Here is a 21139-nt window from a genome sequence, read left to right as displayed (position 1 = left end):
GAGCCTCGATTTTTGTACCGGTGTCTGTGCCTCCTCTTCTTCCCCTTTCCAGCCTTCGTGGAATGTCTAACAGGGAAGAGAGAACCTTTCCCGTGTGGGAGTAGCTGCCTCCTGCCTTCTCCAACTTCCGATTACCCACCGGAGAGACGCGGGAGACAAGGCTGCCACATTTGGCGTTAATTGACAAGGAGAGGGAGAGCCAACAAGATGGGGGAGGGGGCGGAACCCCTCATTACCTGGCAAAAGAATGAGCGATTTGACTGCCTACACAATGTCTTCAGATGTAGCAGACTCGGCCTCTAATTCTTGTTCTTCCCCGCTTTTCTTCCAGAACCGGGATGTTAAACCCATTCACAGCCACACAGGGATTGAAGGGACAGGGAAGCCACTTGGCCTAGCAGGGCGGGGCAGAGGGTGGGGCCTGCCCGCAGCTGAAGCCCACTTTTGTCGAGGGCCTTCCTGGGTTCCCATCAGACATCATCACAAGGCCCTAAATCACGACAACCTCATTAACAGTTGTGATTCTGGGACATGCTGCTGCTGCCTCGGGCTGGCAGGAACCGTCGTGAATGTGAATTCTTAAAGGGATGCTCTCTGTCTTAATAAGATGCTGTGGCCTGCTTCCTGCACAGGGAGAGGCTCTTCGGAAGGCAAAGGAGACGGGGGGAGGGGAGAAGACAGGGGGAGGAAAAACAGGAATCCAATTAAACCCTCAATTCGAGCAGAGTAAATGAATTTGACTTTAGGTGATCAAGAGGGAGAAAACTTCTAATTAGACACACGGCAATCCTGGGGCTGAGCACGCTCACGACCCGCCCTCATGCCCGCCCCAGTCACTTTTTAGATAAATGTTAAGGATTAGAATGAGATGTAATTAAAATCCGTCAATGCCATCCACTTGCTGCGGAGTCTGATGACCGCTCACCACTTTCTTGTCAGAAGCTCCCGCCCCACTCCGAGCTTCTGTGTTTTGATTGGTTCTTGTAGCCAGCCAATCCCTTCTGAGCAGGAGGAAGGCTCCCAGGAGAGGGGCTCAGGAAGGAGGGGCCGCCTTCTGGGGGTCCTTCTTCAAAGGCCATGAGAGGGCAGGGCTTATCTGGACCCCCTCAAATTGGCCAGATGTTGCAAAGTGGATTTCCTTGGACAGTGTCTGGCCCACACGTGAGCTTCAAGGATTTGAAATGCATTTCTTTTTTTTTTTTTTTTTTTAAAGATTTTATTTATTCATCAGAGAGAGAGAGAGGGAGAGCGAGCGAGCACAGGCAGACAGAGTGGCAGGCAGAGGCAGAGGGAGAAGCAGGCTCCCTGCCGAGCAAGGAGCCCGATGTGGGACTCGATCCCAGGACGCTGGGATCATGACCTGAGCCGAAGGCAGCGGCTTAACCAACTGAGCCACCCAGGCGCCCCTTGAAATGCATTTCTGACCCTGCCAAATCTGGGTATTTCACATAAATATTTAGGTTTTCTGGTTTCGTTTGAAACATCAAAGATCTGGCCATACTGGGGTTGTGTTCTCACACAGCGACCATTGGCTCAAGCTGATGTGCAGGCCCCATGTGGACCGGATGTTTGTGACCCCGCTCAGGACATCTCCACTGTGGCCTGACTCACCCATCCGTGTGACCATTTGGCCCCTGGGGCATTGGAGTGTGCAAGCTCTGACCTATCTCTTATCTCTAGGGGGAGATGTCTGAAGGTCAACTATGAGCCCCACAACCCTCTCAATATACCTTTTCTCCCACTGAACCCTCTGCTTGGAAAACCTTTCCTTACCTGGATTCCCAAACACCATTCAAGGCTTCTGCCCAATGCTACCTCCTCCGGGAAGAATTTCCTGTCTCCCTAGCAGGCTTTTGGAGCTCTCTGTGTCTGCCCCTAGATAGCACCTGTCTGGTGTGTGATGGTAAATGCACTTGCCCAGTGGGCTGTGAGTTTCTGCAGGGCAGAGTCAAGTCTGATTTCCCTCTCAGTGCCTAGCGTGGGGCCTGGCCCAGGGTAGTGAATGGAGCCCATTCGGGCCCAGGACCAGCCTGGGCAAACCCAGCAACACCACGGCCATCCTGGCTTCTTCTCCACACCCTCATTATCCCTTTCTTGTCTCCTTTTCCTCTTCCTTTTGCAGACCCCTTCTGGTCCTCGGGCTAGAGATCGTTTACAGGAAGGGATGGGGAATGAACACATCACCAAGGCCAGAGACTTCACCTTGCAAATGAGAAGAGAAGCAATTCCTAATGCGACAGAAAGACAGTCTCATGGTATAATTGCTAGCGCATGACCATAGATAGATCCGTGGGAAAGAGCCTTTTTGAAAGCAAGGTCTACCAAGTGACACATGCAGCCCCTGATTTGTGTTCCAGTCAATCTACATCCCTCACTTGGCTATGACCCAGTGTCACAGGGCAATTCACTTGACCCATCTGAACTCCAGTGCCTCCAAATGAAAAGTAATGATTAGCAGTACACGCTGATGCCTGGCCATGGGGTTTTCCTGATTGTAATGTAAGTGTCTGACATTGAGCTTTTGATTACAGAGGCAATCACTTCAGAGACATCCTTGTAGAATAAACACCACTAAATAAAGAGCCCAGCCGCCCCACCCATGAAGTCCCCTCTTCTGGAAAGCCCCGGGTGACCACGAGGGCTGACCAAAGGAGGGACTTGTGTTTCCCTTCCCACGCTTTAATTTCTGCTCTTCTGTTTGAGATTCGCCAATCAAGAGTGAACCCACAAAGCCCTAGGCACCTAACCCTCACCCCCTATAAAGGTCAGAGCTGCACGCTTGCATTCTGCCTCTCCCTGGGACTTCGCCTTGTGGTCCCGGGGAACGCTGTATCCCCTCCAGGACTGGTGAGTAATAAACCTTGTTTTTAGAGTTTCCTGGTGGTGGTTGCTGAGGTGAGTCTGGCAATCATAGTGAGAACCACAAGGGGGCTGGTATCACTACAGAGAGGCGGACAACCCTTCCATCCTGCCAAAATGAATACTTTGTGCACTTTTCTTAAAAAGTTTAACTCTCCAAACAATTCCAGCAATTCCACTCCTGCATCTCTATCCAAGAAGAATGAAAACCTATGTCATGCAAGGACTTACACATGAATGTTCCTAGCAACATTACTCATGATTTGTAACATCCCCAAGCTGAACCCAGGAACTGGGTTTTCAACTGGTGAATGGATAAACCAAATGTGGTCTATCCGTGCAATGGAAAACTAGCCTTAAAAGAAGCACACTATGGCTACATATCAGTACATGGAGGACGCCAGAGTCTGTGTGAAAGATGCCAGAAACAAGAGACCACATAGTATATCATTTGATTTATACAGAACATCTAGAAAAAGCAAATCTAGAGAGGCAGAAAGTAGGTTAGCCGTTGTCTGGGGCAGGCAGGAGGGAGGGCAGGGATTATCATAAATGGTCCGAGGGATCTTTTTAGGGTGCTGGAAATGTTGCATTGTAAACTTGAAGTGGGCAGATCTTATGATATGTGGAATCGTCCTCCATAAAGTTGTCCAAAAAAATCACCCTTGGCATAGGATCATGGTGGGAGGCACTGGTAGAGCCCAGCAGAGTCCTTGGCTTCAAGGTGCTTCATAAGTGTTAGTTCTACATTTTGTCTTCCAGAAACTGGAAGGTTTCAACTATTAGGGCAAAACAGCATGTGATTTCTGGTTTTCATCTGGGGCACTGTCTTAAGGACACTAAATATCTAGACTTCCTCTGTCCAGGCTTCCCTGGCATCTGTGTCCTGTCCACCCTCCCTCTTTGATGGTCTGACACCTGCTTCCTAGGTCATGCGGAGTAGCCTCTGGCCAGGCCTCCTTCTTGCCAGGGGTTCTGCCTGGTGTTTTCACCGCACTAGCTGACTTTAAGAGCCCCTATGCTCACAAACCTTCCAGGGATCCCAAGTGCCCGAAGGAGAAAAGGCCACCAGCTTGCAGGCTTGGCTATGGATTTCATTTGACTCTGGGATGTCCCTTTCTTCTTCTTTCTTCTTTCTTCTTCTTCTTCTTCTTCTTCTTTCCACCTTCCAATGACTTTCTCCCTGGCCCTGGAACAGACTCCCTGGGCTCCAACTCTGGACATTTGCTTGGCCCATTCCTCCTTGCTTTCCTGCTGTCCCCATCCTGAGGGATACACCCTCCTCTGAGCACTCCTTTGGGAGGAGGAAGTGAGTTTGAAACCAGGTAAACCCAGCTGGTTCTAGACCCGGCTCTGCCACCTATGGCCAAGACACTAAACTACTCCAGGCCTCAGTTTCCTCACCTGAGAAATGGGTTATGGGCCTGATGTTAATGTCTTTCTTGCTCACAAGATTGTGATGTCCAAGAGTGCAGGGATCATAAACTGCACGCCTCCCTGCCCTGCACCTCCCCCACCCCACCCAGAGTATAAGTTCCTGGAGACCTAGGACAGTGCCTGGCATAGGACTGTGTTCAATGGCTCATCTGTGAATGAGCAAATGAATGAATGCATGCATGAATGAATATCTTGGTTGATTTTTTTCTAGTGCCTGGGGTGTGTCAAGTCAATGCCCCCACCCCACTGTCTTACTTGCCATTCTTCCAACAAGGGTTTCTCGGGTGTCCACCATTTGCTGGATCTTGAGTGTGGGGTTCAGGTGGTGGGTAAGAGCTGTGGGGTGTGTCACTCTATCTCTCTCCGCCCATCTTTGGCTTGCCCTGACCTCCTGGCCCTGCTCCCATCCAAGCCTGCCTTTGTTCTTTGGGACTTGGTCTCCTTGGTGTTTGACTCCTTGACTCTCAAGTGTGGAGGCAGACAGAGGTAGTCATTCCTTCATTTGTCTGTTCATTCATTCATTCATTCATTCACGTATTCAACGCAAGGTTCCTGGAGTCCTGTTTGGTGCCAGCCAATGTTCCAGCAGAGAGTGGGTCAAACATCCCTGCCTTTAAGAGCTATTTTCCAGTGTGGGAAGAAAGGTGACATAGTAGTAATAATAACTAGTTAAATAAACTACTTCTCAGAGTGTCTGCCAGCAATGACTACTACAGAGAAAATCAAGTAGGGAAGTGGGTGGTGGTGACAAGTTTGAAGAAGGTCAGGGCGAACCTCACAGAGAAGATGACATTGGAACAGGTGCTTGAAGGAAGAGCCATGCTAATATCTGGGGGCACAGTATTTCAGGCAAAGGAGAGAACAAGTGCAAAGGCCCTGAGGTGGGAGACTGCATGTCAGAAGTGGCTGGAATAGGGGGGAGGTGACAGAGGCCAGTCAGAGCCCGTGGTTAGAACTTGAACCTTTGAACTTGAACCTTCTGAGTGAAGGGGAGGCCATTGGATTGTTTTCACAGTGGAGTGAGGAGCTCAGGCTTAGTGTTTTCAAAGGATTCCCCTGGCTATTGTGTTGAGAACAGACTAGTAATAACAGCAACTCACATTTTCTGGTCCTTTACCCATTTCAACTGGTTTCATCTTCAGAATACCATGAGGTGGGTGCTACTATCCCCATTTTAACGAGGGGCATAAGTGAGTGTCATGAAGACGATTTGCCCAAGTTCACCCAAACCCTTACATGATAGAGCTGGGTTTCGATCCAGACAGGAGCCCAACCCAGCTCTCATGTCCTTACTACCACTGCTCAGCTCAGCTTTGCTTCTTGTATGGGTAAGAAGGCTGTTAATTCAGTGATGGACTTGAAGGCAAAGCCTTGTTCTACTGGATAGCTGTGTGGCCTTGGGCAAGTTACTTAACCTCTCTGTGTCCTAGTATCCTCGTCTGCACCCTGGAGATCCTAATACCAACCTCAGAGGTTGCCAAGATAAGACTTGCTCCTGTGGGTCATGTTCTTTGTGTGGCCGGGTAGGATTTCTTTAGGAGTGGAGACCTTGGCTTTTCTATCTGACCCTCCCCTCCCCTTCATACTCCTGTCCTGTCTCCAGCAAGGGATGAGATGACCGTTGAAGATGGTGTCTCACTGCGAGGCAGTGGCCTGCTCTCTCCCTTTCCCTGGGTCTCAGCCCTACTGGAGATGCCATGCTGGCCCGTGTCTCCCTCATCTCTGAGGTTGAATGATCACCCTGGGGAAACTGTGCCTACCCCTCCCCACCCGCCTGCCCCTGGCCCTCCAGCTCTGCCCTGGGACTCCAAGAAAGCACACAGGCATGAAAGAAGAGACCTGGCCAAGTTCCCAGCCCCTCACCTCAGGTCCTGCTCCTGGGGAGAAGGCCTTCTCATGGCCAGGGGACGTTTAAACCCTTTGCACGTAGGGACTCCACTGTGAGAACAGCCAGCACGATTGGGTCGGGAGCAGCTGCACTGCCTTGACCTGCCCAGGACCCCCAGGGGCCTGAAGCAGATGGTTTCTCTCAGAGTCTAATTATCCACTCGCCCCAAGCCCCAGATGGACCCTCGTGTGCCAGTCACCATCCGTCTTCCTGGCCCTGGAGAGGGAGCAGAGGAAGGAAGGAGAGCAGCGTACAAGCTGGCCTGCAGAGGCAGCTCTGAGAGAGACAGGCCTGGGGGGGCTACGGATGGGAAAGATCCTCCACTGCTTGAGCATGTCTCCCTAGCATGGCATCAGTCATGCCAGCTTATGTCTGTGACTTCCCTGTCTGTCTGGAGGCCTGAGAGGACTGGAGCTCTGTCTGATTGATCTAGAGTCTCCCGTGCCCTGCACACAGCACAGGACGTAGTTGGTACTCCGTAGCTGGTTGCTGAAATGAATACGTGATGGCCACGTTTTGTCACTGAGTATTCATTTGTTTTTCCTCTCGGGTTGCTGTCAGGGCTACACCTCGGCAAAATGGAGATGAACGAAGTTTGCCTGAGAGCCCTGCCGTCCTTACTCTTCATGTCCTCACTTTTTATTTGGTATCTTCTGTCTTCTTCTATCAGCAGTCTGCGGCATGGAGAAAATGATGGGTGTGTCTACTTTATTATACTCAAGTGAAAATGACTGATAGGACTAACTATCTTTCTTTACATTTCTATAATGGACAATCTGTAATCCAAAGGGATGAAACTTAATGGCCAACTGCAGGCAGGCTGTTCTGTGCCTGCCTCTAACCTGATATTCTAGTACTCAGTTTTTAGCTTCTCCCTGTTTCCCCATCTTGTGCATTTCTGGTTCCACCACACCAGGTAGCCCAGTGGCTCATTGGCCACTGGTCTCATTGGTCATCAGAGATGACCCCAGCCAGGCATAGCAGGATGGACGGTCCTCCAGCTTCTGCTTGAAACCCCCTGAAACAGGAAGCACAAGGGACGGGGAGCTCACTATCTGTAAGGCCACCCATTCCATTGTTCTGCCAAAGGCTAAAACTTCTTTCCATGAGTCTGTTTTGCTCTTATCTGGCTTCTGGAGCAAGAGTCAAATGGAGTAACTCTCTCCCTTTCATATCGTAGCCCTTCCCCTAAATAGAGACCTCTAGACCTGCTGATTCCTGAGTAGGTCCTGAATGTACTTTTCTCCCTCCAAGCCTTTGCTGTCTGTGCCCCCTGCCTCCTGAAGTCATGCTCCAGTCTGAGGTCATACCTCACCCTTGGTTTCACTGCAAAGCAGCTATGATGGACGACACCCTGAGCCCAGTGACCCTGTGATTCTTTCCCAGCTCACGTTCTCAGAAATCCTTTGAGGAATGGGTTTGGGCAGTTCTAGCTGTTGACATTAGCGAGTAATAACCGTTACTGTTTACTGAGTGCTCACTAGCTGCCAAGCACCGCTAGCAGGAGCCTTCACATACTGCCTCCGAGAATCTGTACAGCAGCGCCTCGAAATAGGTGCTATCATTATCCCTGCTCACAGATAGGAAGACTGAGGCAGGTGGCCATTTTGTAATGTCCCCAAGGTCAAATAGCTAAAAATAGCAATGGTGAGGAGGTGCTGCCCCTGGGTGGCTCAGTTGATTAAGCATCCAACTCTTGATTTTAGGGTCCTAAGATCGAGTCCTGCATCAGGCTCCACACTCAGTGGGGAGTTTGCTTCTCTCCCTTTGCGCCTCCCCCTGCTCATGTTCTTTCTTGCTCTAAAAATAAATAAATAAGTCTTTAAATTAAAAAAAGGAAAAATAAAAAATAACACAGTGTGCACATACGTGTGTGCATAAACCAAACACACACACCACACTCACATACCACACACACATCACATATACCACACACACATATTACACACATGTAAACCACATGCAAAACACATACCACACACACCACCCAGACACATGCATAGCACACAAACACATCACATACACCACACACAGACATACCACACACACATGCACACATCACTACACAAACCACACTGCACACCACTCACATCACACCACCACAGACACACACTCCCACTGACGTGCCACATATACCACACATAAACCACGTACACAACACACTATACATACACACATAGCATGTACCACACACATACAAAGCACACAAAAACACACACACACACACGCATGCACTCCACACATACGCATGCTTGTGCGTTAGAAGGTCCTTCTCCAGCCTGCTTCAGTGGACTAGGGCAATAGCAGAGTCAGGAGTCTGGGCTCCAAATGTCTCTTCTACAAGAACTACCTGGGGCACCCATACAATTTGGACCCATGCCCAGTGTTCAACTCAGGCTTCTCTTCTAGTTCCCAATGTCCAAATGGTCTTCCTACTTACACTTGAGCCAAGTCCTCATCCTTCAAGATTCAGCTCAGATGACACCTCTTTCAGGAAGCCTCCCCAGAATCCCCTCCTCAATGTGCCGCCCTAGAGTCCTCTGAACACCCACCCTCCTGACACCTACCGCACTGTCCCCAAATTAGCTTCTCAAGGGGAGGGAGCCTTGTCTGGTTCTCTTTTGTTCTGCAAGACCTAGAAGAGGGGCTGACACATCAGAGGTGCTTGATAAATGCTTGGCAAATTTAACTAAAGCCACTAGCTGTGCACCATGGGAAATATGTCTCATCCTCAAGCCTTGGTTGTCCCGGGGGAATCATAACAGCTGCCCTATTTTACCCTGCAAGGGTTTTTGCAAGGCTTCTTGTAAGATGGCATGTGAAGAGTCTTTGAAAGTTATAAGACCTGCATGTCTGGGATGTGTCACAGAGTTGACGGCAAGTCTTTATGCCAGCTACTGTGGCCTAGCACAAGCCCCTCTAGCTCTCTGAGCCTCAGTTTCCTCATCTGTAGCAGAGTCAGAGCTCTGCCAGCTGCACGGGGATGTTGAGGATCAGAAGGAGGACACGTTACACTGTTGTGAGCTCCCCAGGTGGAAAGAGGGCCAGGCTTCTGCGAACAGAAGATTGGAAGGTAACCTGTGTCGCCTTGGACAGAAAAGCTACCTGAACAGAGGCATTTTGTTCCTTGTCTTTTGAGACAGAGAAGAACAAAGAAGAATACAAAGTGAGACAGAGAGAAAATCTATGGTTCTGTGGTCCCAGCATCTCCGAGCAAAGGGGCCCATGTACATGACAAGAGGGCTAGGAGGTTCTGGGGAATTGAGAATCTTGTTGCAGTCAGAGAAATCACAATGAGGTACTCACAGCCACTTAGGGGGAATCCTGAAGGCCTTTGAGGCCAAAATTGCCTGAAGTCACAGAACCAGAATATCCAGGGATGCCTGAGTTGGAAGGGACACGCCTGCCCTCAAGCCCTAAGAGGCTGGGTGAGCTGTCCCCACTGCTGCCTGATCCATCCCCTATTCCCTGACACATCACCACCCTCCTCAGAGCCCTTCTCGGCCTTATGGGGTGCAATAAGACATAAGGCACTCTCCTAAGTGCTTTGTAAATGTCAGCTCATTTACTCCTCATAATTATCCAGAGAACCCCTATTACTGTTAATGTCATCTCCCTTTTACAGATGGGGAAACTGAGAGGCCCAGGGAGGAGGCACACCTGATGAGTGACTGAGCTGGGATTTGAACCCAGGCTCCAGAAGGAAGAGTGGCATGCTGCTCTGAACACCAAAGGAGTGGACAGGCCAACCTGTCCCAACCCTGTAGTCAGAAGAGGGAAGCTGTGCCTTGGAGACCCACACAGTCCTGGGGGAGGTTCAGGACACGGTGTGGAGTTCGCATAGACCTTGCTTCCCAAGCTGGAATGGGGAAACCCCTGAGAAAGCAGTGGGGACCCAGTCAGGGTGGTGAAGAGGGTAGGGATCCCTGTGGGAAGCTTCTGTTGCCTAGGACAACTGGATACCTGGATGGGATCAAACAGAGGCTTGGTGCCCTGAGAACAGCGCTGTTCTCCCGCTTCTCCGACTCCCCTTGCTGTGCTGTCCCGTTGCCCCCTCTACCCCCCCATCAGGTCCCTGACATACTTGGCTTCCTCCGCCAGGATTGTACTTCTCCCCCTGCCCCCTCCCCTCCTTCCCCCTACACCCCAATGCCTCCCCTCACCCCACCATGCCATTCCTTTCCCTGTTTCCCATCCCAACTTGAACTTCACCTTCCACCGAGTGGCTTTCAACCCTCAGACTAAGTCAACTCCTGCTGTACGTTCTCAGCATGTCCTGTATGCCTCACTCATAGCTCTTTATCTCACCTGCAATTAAATGTTTCGTGGCACAGTTGCAAGTTTTTAAAAAGCTTTATTGGCTTGTGCATGTTTAAAGTGTAAAATTTGATAACTTTTGACATAAATTTTTCACTCATCCAACCATCACCACAATTAAGAGAATGAGCACACCTGTCTCCCCTAAATGGTTACCCTGTGAGTCCCTGTATTTCCTACACCCGCCCCAACCCTTCCCCCCATCTGGCCAGCAATAGATCTGATTTCTGGTTTGAATTTTCTAGAATTACTGGACTAGACTATAGTAGATATACTTTTTTGTCTGGCTTCTCACCTTCAACATGATGTCGAGATTCACCCACACTGTTGTGTGTGTCCGTGGCACCTTCTTATTGCAGAATAATGTTTCCCTGTCTGCACGACCAGCAATTTGTATATTCATTCATCTGTTGATGGACACCTGGGTTATTTCCAGGTTTGAGTTATCCTAAGTAAAGCTGGGATTAGGATTTATGCACCAGTCTTTGTATGGGTGCATGTTTTTATTTCTCTGGAGTAAGTACCTAGGTGTGGAATGGATGGATCATGCAATGGGTGTATATTTAAACTTTTGAAGAAATTGCCAAACAGTGTGTTGAAGTGGATGTACCATTTTACACTCCTGTCAATGGCATAAGAGAATTCTGGTCTCACCACTTCCTCACTGATGCTCAAGATGGGCAATCTTTTTAGTTGGAGCCATTCAAATAGGTCTGTAATGGTATCTTGCTGTGGTTTTAATTTATATTTCCCTAATGATTGGTGATGTGGAACATCTTTTCATTTGCCTGCATGCTATCCATATATCTTCTTTGGTGAAGTGTCTGTTCCAATGTTCAGTGTTTTTATTGTTTTTTTTTTTAAATTAGGTTGTTATACTTATGATCTTAAGGTCTTTCCCTTTTATGAAACTGAGAGGTCTCTGAGGGTAGAAACATTTTCTGCTCTGCTTGCAGTTATGACAAGGCTCAGAGCCTGGCATGGTGACAGATATCCAGTCAGCACTCAGTAACTGCTTGATAAATTTTAAATAAATTTGAATAAATTATTGAATGAATGAATGAATGAATGAACGAAGAGTGTTTCTCCCTGTGGCTGGAGTTAACCAGATATGCATGGAGCAAAGTCAGGAGAACCAGCAAAAATATTGGGAGAGGGCTCAGGTAGAGTCAGCAATGAAGGGGAGAAGCAGAAGACGAGAGAATGAGATAGAACCTGCAGAGACTCAGCCTTGGTCCCTATGAGGAGCCCTCCAGATCTGGTTCCCGACCCCCAGGGTGGCCAGAAGTTTTATGGTAAGCTAATTCTACCTAGAGTGTCAAGGACTTCTGGGACCCATTGTAGGTCCCGGCCTACTCCTCTCTGTTACCAGCCCTCTGCCCTGAAACGAGGGGTCTTGTCCCAAAGGAATGACTGACTTGCTAATGGGGAACGACAGGCATAGTAAGAGACCCTTGGGGCGATGTTAGGGCAGCTCAGTCATGGCTGTATGACTGACCCAGATTGAACAGTCCCAGACTTTGAACATCAAATGGTGTTGCCTTGAGGGCTGAATTGACCCTGTAACCACAAATCTGAATCTCCTGCAACCACTGCAAACTTCCTGTGAGACAAGGCTGGAGCCCACAGGGGAAACCTTCCAAGAAGCCTGAAAATTGAGCTCTCCACTCCTCCCTACCCCTCTTCCAAGGTGCTCTTATGCTCACAAAGGTCATAACACTTTAGATTTAGTTTCCAGTGAGACTTTCCATGAGTCACTGGACTGTGGGTAGGTGGCACAGCATTCATTAGGTAAAAGCAAATATTAATTTCAGGTATATGGTGAGTCTCAATACAAGGATGCCTGGAAGGTTCACGTACAACCTCCCTGGGGCTGAAGTCTGGAGAACGAGGGCTTCACCAACTCCCGACCCCTGTCAGAGACCTCCATTACCCTTTGCTCCAAACCCCAGCAGCCTGGCCCTTCAAAGGACCCAGGAGGTTTAGAAAAGCAGATCAAGCTCAGGGGTGCTGTGAGAGCTCAGCCACCAGCAGTCTGCATGGACTCAGCGATCACCCCAATTTCCAGGCATGTACAGGGCAGAAGCAATGATTCTCACCTTGCTGTCCCATCTTGGTCCACTGAGCTGGGGATGGATAGTTGTAGTGGTCATTAGTGCTGTTTGCCAAATATTTCTGGCAAATACGTGGGGAATCAAGTCTATGCTCAGGTTTTTGGGTTGACCAAGTAGGTAGGGTCTGGGGCCAGTGTGAGCATGGAGAAGGGGCTGCACAGAAGGAGGAAGTCACATTTCAGCATTGGGTGGGAGATAGGATCAGTTCTGTAGATGTTGGCTGAGAAATCCCTTTCAAATCCTTCTACAGATTTGTCTTCCCTTCTCTTGGCTCTCTCAACTGTCTCTTACTGTGGGTCAGTTGATGTGTTTGAACACCCTCTGTATTGTCTGGATCCCACCCAGAATCCTGCCTTCCAAACTGAACACATGATTTCAAGGTTGGTGTGACCATGTTGGGGACAGCCATCCCCTTGCTGATTCTGTGGGATGTCCCGAGCGTGTACTGGCGTGGTTGACAAATGCATGTCACTGTGGGCTCATTTTGAGAACACAGTTATGAGGCTAGGAGATTTTTTCACTGGTGTTCCCCTGCGAAGATATATCCTTCTTCCAACCTCTTCCCTGTATTGATTACCTTCTATACATGACTTTAGAGGCCTCTTGACCTCATTTCTTACTCCAGTCACTGCTGCAGTGACCAGTTCCACACTGGCTGTGTGCAGCTTTTTGCAGGTGTAATCAGACAGCACTGCCCTCAAATCCTGGCACGTGCCTGTCACTTCCTATCCTGAGATGTCTCTGGCACTCCTTTTGAAGATGTCTACATCTTCATGTAGAACTTCTGCATGAAGGCAGAACACCCAAGCATGGGGGTTCATGTCTATGGGTCTACCTGGAACAATGAAGGTTGGGGGCTGATGGATAATGTTTCCCTGGACGATTCTAAGATATATTTCATAAAGGCCCCTTGGAGAGTCAATTTCATGACACACCCTTATGCTGGATTTCCCACCCAATCATTTATTCATTTCACTCTCCTGATCCTGTTTTTTTGCATTCCTGGGACCATTTCCCAAGCAAACCTCCTGTACTTGCTTTTGTCCTGGGCTCTATAGGGGGAGCCTAGGCTAAGGCACACCAGTCTTTTCTAAGCTTGGGCTGTTGACTTTTTGGATGAAGGGATAAGGCTTTACATTTGTCCAGATTACATAAAATTAAAATTCAGAATAGTCTGGTATCTGAACTAAGGCAGAGAGGTCAGATCAGAGGATCTGAGGGCAGATCTTGCCATGTGTTTTTATTTTCCAAATGGGGATCTGTTTCCTTTGGTCACTCAGAGAGTCTCCTAGAGGACTTAAGAATTTCCACTTGCTTCTGGAAGTCATTTCAACTTTCCCGATGCTTCTTTTTCAGGCTTGATCTAAAAATTTAAAAAATATATATATCATTGAGAAACTTGTTTCACTGTTCCTTCCTAGGTCTCTGAGCTTGAAGAAATAACAACCTAGAGATTTTGTTTTCTGCCAGAATTATAAAAAGGACAGTGGTATGGCAGCCAAGCAGGGGGCTGGGAGGGATTAGGGGACAAGATGCACCCGCTGGGAAGGAAATAAAGAGAGACAGCACATGAGAGTCTGGGGAGGCGTGCAGGTCACCCGTGAAGGAGAGAGAGCCTCTGCTTCTCTTTGTACCTGGAGAGCTATAGCCCAGAAGATGGGGGCCAGCACTGTGAGAAGCATGCTGAAAGACAGTTCTGTGGCCAGAGGAAGAAAGAAGCTAGTTGGGCACGAAAACAAGAAGGCCGCATTAGGGTGTCAGTGGGGGTGAGTGCTGGGTAGTGTAACCTTCCTACCCTGCGTCATGCTCCATGACAGGAGAATGGGGGCACAAAAAGATCAGCCCTAGTGATGTAAACCCCAGGAGAAAGGTCTTCAGGTTTGACAAAATATAGTCAAAGACATCACAAATCCTTTTCACTCCATTAACAGATCAGAATGGGGACAAAGGGACCATAAGGATGACAGCACTAACTTGAGTCTCATTTCTGTCTCTTATGAGCAGAGGATCTATCACGTAAGTCTCTGAGCCTCAGTTTTCTCATCTACAAAATAGGGATGATAACGTACACCTTACGGAGTCGTGGGAAGGCAGGTGGTTAAATTTAGTGTTAATTTGGCTAGACTGTGGTACTGCTATTTGGTCCAGTACCAGTCTAGATGTTGCTGTGAAGATATTTTTTAAGATGAAATTAACATTTGAATCAATAGACTTTGAATAAAGCAGATTACTTTCCATAATGTGGGTGGGCTTCATCTAATCAGTTGAAGGCCTTAAGAGACAAAGATTGATCTCCCCCAGTGAGGTGGGAAGACTGCCAGCAGACTGCCTTGGGACTTGAGCTGCAATATCAACTCTTTCCTGGGTCTCTGGTCTAGGCTGCTACCCCACCTTTAAGATTTTGGTCTTGTCAGCCACCACATTCATTTGAGTCAATTCCTTAAAATCTCTCTCTCTGTGTACACACACACACACACACACACACACACACCCTATTGGTCTGTTTCTCTTGGAGAATCCTAATACAGGAGAATTAAATGATAAAACTATAATGGCAGATGCCAGACACAAGAGTCCACTTTGTGTGATGCCATTTATATGAAATTCTAGAAAAGGCAAATCTAACCTACAGAAACCAAAATCACTAGATCTGTGATAGCCCAGGCTTGAACTGGGAGAATGAACTGCAAATGGACACAGGAAAATTTTGGAGATGATGGAATGAGACATAGGTGTATGCATTTGTTAAACTCACCGAATTGTACCCTTAAAAATAGATGAAATTGGTGTTGGGATAACTGGATATCCACACGCAAGGATTGAAGTTGGATCTTTTCCTCACATTATACACAAAAATTAATTCAAAATGACTCAGAGACCTAAATGTGATAGCTAAAATTACAAAACTCTTAGAAGAAAATAGAGGAGAACGTTTTGGATATTAACCCCTTATCCAATCTATGACTTGCAAATATGTTCTCGCACTCTATAGATTGCCTTTCTGTTGATTGCTTTGCTGTGCAGAATTTTAGTTTGATAGAGTCCCACTTGGTGCCTTGTTTTTGGTTTTTTGCTTTTTCATTTTTTTGTTTCTGTTTTGTTTCTTTGCTTTTATTGCTTTTGCTTTGTATGTCAAATCCAAAACCCCTTTTTCAAGGCTGCCATCAAGAAGCATCCTCCCTGTGTTTGTTTTCTGGGGGTTTCACAGTTTCAGGTCTTACATTTGATTCTTTAATCAGTTTTGAATTGATTTTTGTGCCTGATGTAATATAGGGGTTCTGTTTCATTCTTTTGCATGTGGCTGTCTGGTTTTCCCAGCACCATTTATTGAAGATAATGCTATTCTCTTTCGTCCCATGCCATAAATAATTAATCATTTATGTGTGGGTTTATTCTGGACTCCCAGTTCTGTCCCTTGGATGCATGTGTCTGTTTTTATGCCCATACCATACTGTTTTGACTGTTAAAGCTGTGTGATATAGTTTGAAAGCCGAAAGACGTAATGTCTCCAGCTTTGCTCTTCTTTCTCAAGATTGCTTTGCTGCTTAAAGTCTTTCATGATTCCATACAAATTTTAGGAATTTTTTTCCTATTTCTGTGCAAAATACCATTGAAATTTTAATAAGGATTGGATTTAATCTGCAGATTGCTTTTATCAATCAACAGGGAAGTGCAAATCAAAACCACGATGTAGTATCATCTTATACCCTTTTTTATTTTTAAGATTTTATTTATTTATGACAGAGAGAGACTCAGTGAGAGAGAGAACCCAAGCAGGGGGAGCTGGAGAGGGAGAAGCAGGCTTCCTGCTGAGCAGGGAGCCTGATAGGGGGCTTGATATGGGACTTGATCCCAGGAAGCTGGGACCATGTACAGAGCCAAAGGCAGATGCTTAACGGCTGAGCCACCCAGGCGCCCCACCTTATACCTTTTGGAATGGCTGTCATCATGAAAACAATAAATAAAAAGCATTGGAGAATTTGAAGAGAAAAGAAATTCTGTGCACTGTTGGTGGGAATGCAAACTGGTGCAACTGCTTTGGAAAACAGTTGGGAGTTTCCTCAAAAAAATTAAAAATAGAACTACCCTATGATCTAGCAATTCCACTTCTGGGTGTATATCCAAAGGAAATGAAAACAGTCAAAGACATGTCTATACTCCTGTGTTTGTTGTGGTATTATTGACAATTGCCATAATATAGAAACAACCTAAATGTCATCGACAGATGACTGGATAAAGAAGGTGTGGCATAGATAGACAATGGAATTTTATTCCACCTTGAGAAAGAAGGAAATCCTACTGTCCATAACAATATGGAAGCATCTTCAGGGCATTATGTTAAATGAAATAAGCCAAACAGAGAAAGAGAAGTAGTGCATGATATTACTTATCTGCGGAATCTTAAAAAAAAAAAAAAAAGTTCAAGTCATCAAAGCAAGGAGTATAAAAATGGTTTTCAGGGGCTGGGGGGTAAGGGAAACAGGGAGAGGTTGATAAAAATGTACAAACTTTTAGCTATAAGATGAGTAAGGTCTGAAGATCGAATGTAAAACATAGTGATTATTGTAGATTACCCTGAAGTGTGTAATTTAAATTTGCTAAAAGCAGAATTTAATGCTCTCTCTCTCTCAGACACACACACACACACACACGCACACATGCACACACGTGTGCACACACACACATAAATATGTGAGGTGGCATGATAATGAACTAGGTGAGGAGAATCCCTTCACAGTGTATACAAATATCCAATTACCATGACATACACTTTCAGTTTTCTTACAATTTTGTCAATTCTATCTCAATAAAGCTGAGCAGAAAAATAAGTTGAAAAAAAATGTGAAGCAATTAAATGAGTTTGTTGTATGCAGATTGTAGTTCACTAAAGTTGAAGAAAGGTTTTAGAGTGTGCGTGCTGTAGACATAGTAAATATGGTCATTTCCATGTTTAGATGAAGAGACTGAGAAACAGGCACAGAGAGGGTAAGTGATTTGCCCAAGGGATTCAGGGCCTCACTGAGTCGTGCACAGATGGAAAGCCTCCAGGTAGGTTAGCTCTGCAAGCAATAGCATCAGGGTCCCAGTATGTGAGCAATGACAGTGACTCAGGACACAAAACAAGGGTCCCACATGAGCGACTGGGTCAGGAGAGACTCCAGAATCACTCAGTCTGGAGAGGCCTGTGAAAGCAGCTCCCTAGGAACTGCTAGGAGCTCTAAGCCATGGGGCACGCTTCCAGGGGCATCCCAGCACCCACAGGGATGCAGTGCCGATGAGGGTACAGCATGTATTTGTGTGCTGAGACTGTACCCCATGCCAGGACCCTGCAAGGTGCTTCTTCATGATTACATTGAGTACTATACTCACATCCACCCCAAGAGGTAGGTACTGCTGCTCCCCCATATCACAGAGGAGATAACAGGTGTTAGATGCTTTGCCCAAGGTCAGCAGCTATATTGCTAGCCCATAGTGACTAAGGCAGGAGCTGGGGGCCTACATAATCCTGGTGCCCAGAGGTCTTCCCATATCCTTGGGCCCCATTTCTCAGATCCCACAGGCCTTTCCCCAAGGCATGGGGCGGCATTTCTATTCTTCCCCACATCCTCACCCCTCTGGCAGTTCTGTTGCAGAGAAGCTGTTCTCCCAGAGTCTCCAGGGCACCAAGGAGCTGGCGCTCTTCTCTTCGCAGGTTGGTCAGTGTCTAGGCCTGGGGTGATGGCTGCCCTACAGGCCACGGGCCCCAAGGTGGTTGTTTAGACCTGGGTTTGAGTCCTGGCTCCATTTCTGAGTTGATGTGTGACTTCTTCTATCTCAACTTTGGATTCCCATGTATAAAACAAAGAATCAGACGGTGTGATTGAAGGTCCTAGTGGCCTCTGATGCTGTGTGAACCTGAGCAGGTAAGCACAGCAGACAGGGGAGGCCAGCACCTGCAGTCCATCTGAAAGGCAAAGTCTGGGCTGAGGCAGTATGCACTAATTAATTCCCCTGGACTGGCTTTGTTAGCCCACCTTGACTTTGGTGACAACAGTGTTTAGCATTATAAGATCAAGTTCCCCTTGGCTAAGAGCCTTCAGGAGCAGCTTCGGAAGCTGCCCAGGCAGAGCCGGGCCAGTTTTAAGGACTACTCCTGCAGGTTCCCGAAACCCAGGGAAGGCTCAGCCTAGGGGAGCCCTCCCCGCACCGTAGCTGTCTTCAAAAAGCTTCTGAAGGTCTTCTAGTTTTCTGAAATTGATCGTTCTCTCCCCCTACCATCACTGTCTCAACAAACTGGGTGGAATTTCTGAAAATTAAGTAGAGCCGTGGCTGTGGGACCCTTCTGGAATGCTGGGGCTCAGAGACCAAACTGGGATTTGTTTCTAGGTTTAATGCATGTCTCAGGGGTTTCAGTTCAATAATACACTTATCGCCAGAATGGGAGAAGAGGAAGAATGAGACAGAGATATCTACAGGGCCAGAGCCAGGGCAAGATAAGAAAGGAAGATATATGGAGAGATAGAGATTGAGTGATAGGTGTGAGGTTGTTCACAGAGATAGAGACAGAGGTGCATACATACCTGGGTGTGAATCTCACTTTACCTTTTACTAGTTGTCTGACCTTGGATAGATCTAGACCTTTGGGTTTTTGTGAGGATTAAAATTAAGGTATGTAATTCCTGTAATGGTGTCTGACATATAATTGACACTTAATAAATGATTCTTCTGGACACTTTCTCTCTCTCTCTCAAACTCTCTCTCTTCAGACTGCTTGCCTTTTGGGAGCAGGGACTTTGTCCTATTCATCTCTGATGGGGCCTGGCATTTGGTCCTGAGACTACCTGACAAATATTGACCATTGAAAGAGCTCGTTGATGCATATAGTCCTCCCAGGAGCTCCAGCCTACTCATGCAGTCGGCAGCCACCCAAGGGTGCAAACCCAGGGGCAGCTGTGATTTGTGAAGACACCCTTGTAGAGTTCTCTCACATCCCTTTTTTCCTGGGGCCCAGGTCTCTGCTAGCCCCCAGATGTGCACCACAGAAGCTCTATCCTTCTATTTGGCTCCCTGTGTTGGCAGTCCAGTTGCCATGGAAACCAATGGTTTCACATAGGACAAAGCACAGAGAGACTCAGCAATGAACAGAAACTTGCAAACACATTATGTAGCATATAAAAAGAAGGTCTGGGAGACTGAGTGCAATAAATGTTTCATGGCCACTTGTTTAGGGGAAAAAACCCAAACCTCCACAAGTCCCAGCTGGAAAGGGTTTTGTTACCATATTTATATTTTTTCTTTTATTCTTTTGTTGTTTTGTTGATGATGGCTTTTTCTTTTCTTTTTTCTTTTCTTTTTTTTTTTTTCTTTTCCTTTCCTTTCTTTTCTTTTTCTTGGAGACAGATCCTAGCAATTCACAGTCCAGCAATGCTGCTGAATACATTGTCTGCAATCCTGTTATCCTCCTCAAATGTCTCTTCATTCAAGCATCATCTCACTCAGAGTCCTTGAAATTTTTTGGGCACCCCCATTGCACATGTCTAACCAGCCTTGGTTTTGCTTCTTAATGTTAGGGCAAGGTAGGGCCAGAGAGAAGCAGAAAACAGTGTCCTCTCTACCTCTTTAAGAAGTATAGTTCTTATGCTGGTGGCAGCCCCTCTTAGGTTTATTTTGTTCCTTATTTTGAAGTCCTAGGATGGTGGGAGACTTCCATTCTTAGCCACACAGAGTAAGAGTCCAGAATTGCCCTCAGCCTGAAAGCATAAAAATGTTGGACAAATGTAGGAAACAACTGTTTTTCAAACTTTGGACAATGAACAGGTAATGCAGGTCAAAGCAGGGAAACAAATTAGGTGAGTCCTGTGATTGCCCCAGTTAAATGCCAGAGGCAGTTTTCAGACAGCAGAGCAGGGAGAGGAAATCTGAACAGAGCTGAGCAGTCTTGCTGACTTGGAAAGAGAGATTGAAGTTTGTGGAGGTTGAAGCAATGAGAACTTGCTGAACATGGTGAAGATGGCAGGGAGAGAGAGAGAGCTCCAGCTATCCGAAGACTGCTGTTCTCACATATTTGGCTGAATACTTGTTTGAGAATGCATAGAGCAAAACTCTAAGGACTGGGACAAATACACTTGGGAAACCAGTAGGCAGAGAAATTCCCAGAGCTCATAGAAGGCTGGGATAGTTTATGTTTCCACTATGCAGGGTGGTTAGATATTGAACAGGGGTATCAGATAGAGTTCTCATAAATCCTTAATAATAGGGCTAAGTTAGCCTTAGACTAAATGCTACTTTGGATGAGCCCCCCAAAAGGCTTGAAAAGCACGGCTCAGAAAGATCAAACTGATCTCAAACGATTTAACCACATGCCTCAACTTTCAATGTGATCCATAGCCCAAGAGGAAAATTAATCAATTGAAACAGATCTGAAAACAATAGAAACAATGAAACAGGAGGTAATGGTGTTGAAACATGTATTACAAATATGGTCCATACATTCAAGAAGGTAGAAGAAAATACGAATATGATAGGGAGAGAATGAAAAATACAA

Source organism: Mustela nigripes, unplaced genomic scaffold, assembly GCF_022355385.1.
Source record: "Mustela nigripes isolate SB6536 unplaced genomic scaffold, MUSNIG.SB6536 HiC_scaffold_76, whole genome shotgun sequence".
Taxonomy (NCBI): domain Eukaryota; kingdom Metazoa; phylum Chordata; class Mammalia; order Carnivora; family Mustelidae; genus Mustela; species Mustela nigripes.
This window is presented reverse-complemented; position numbering follows the sequence as displayed.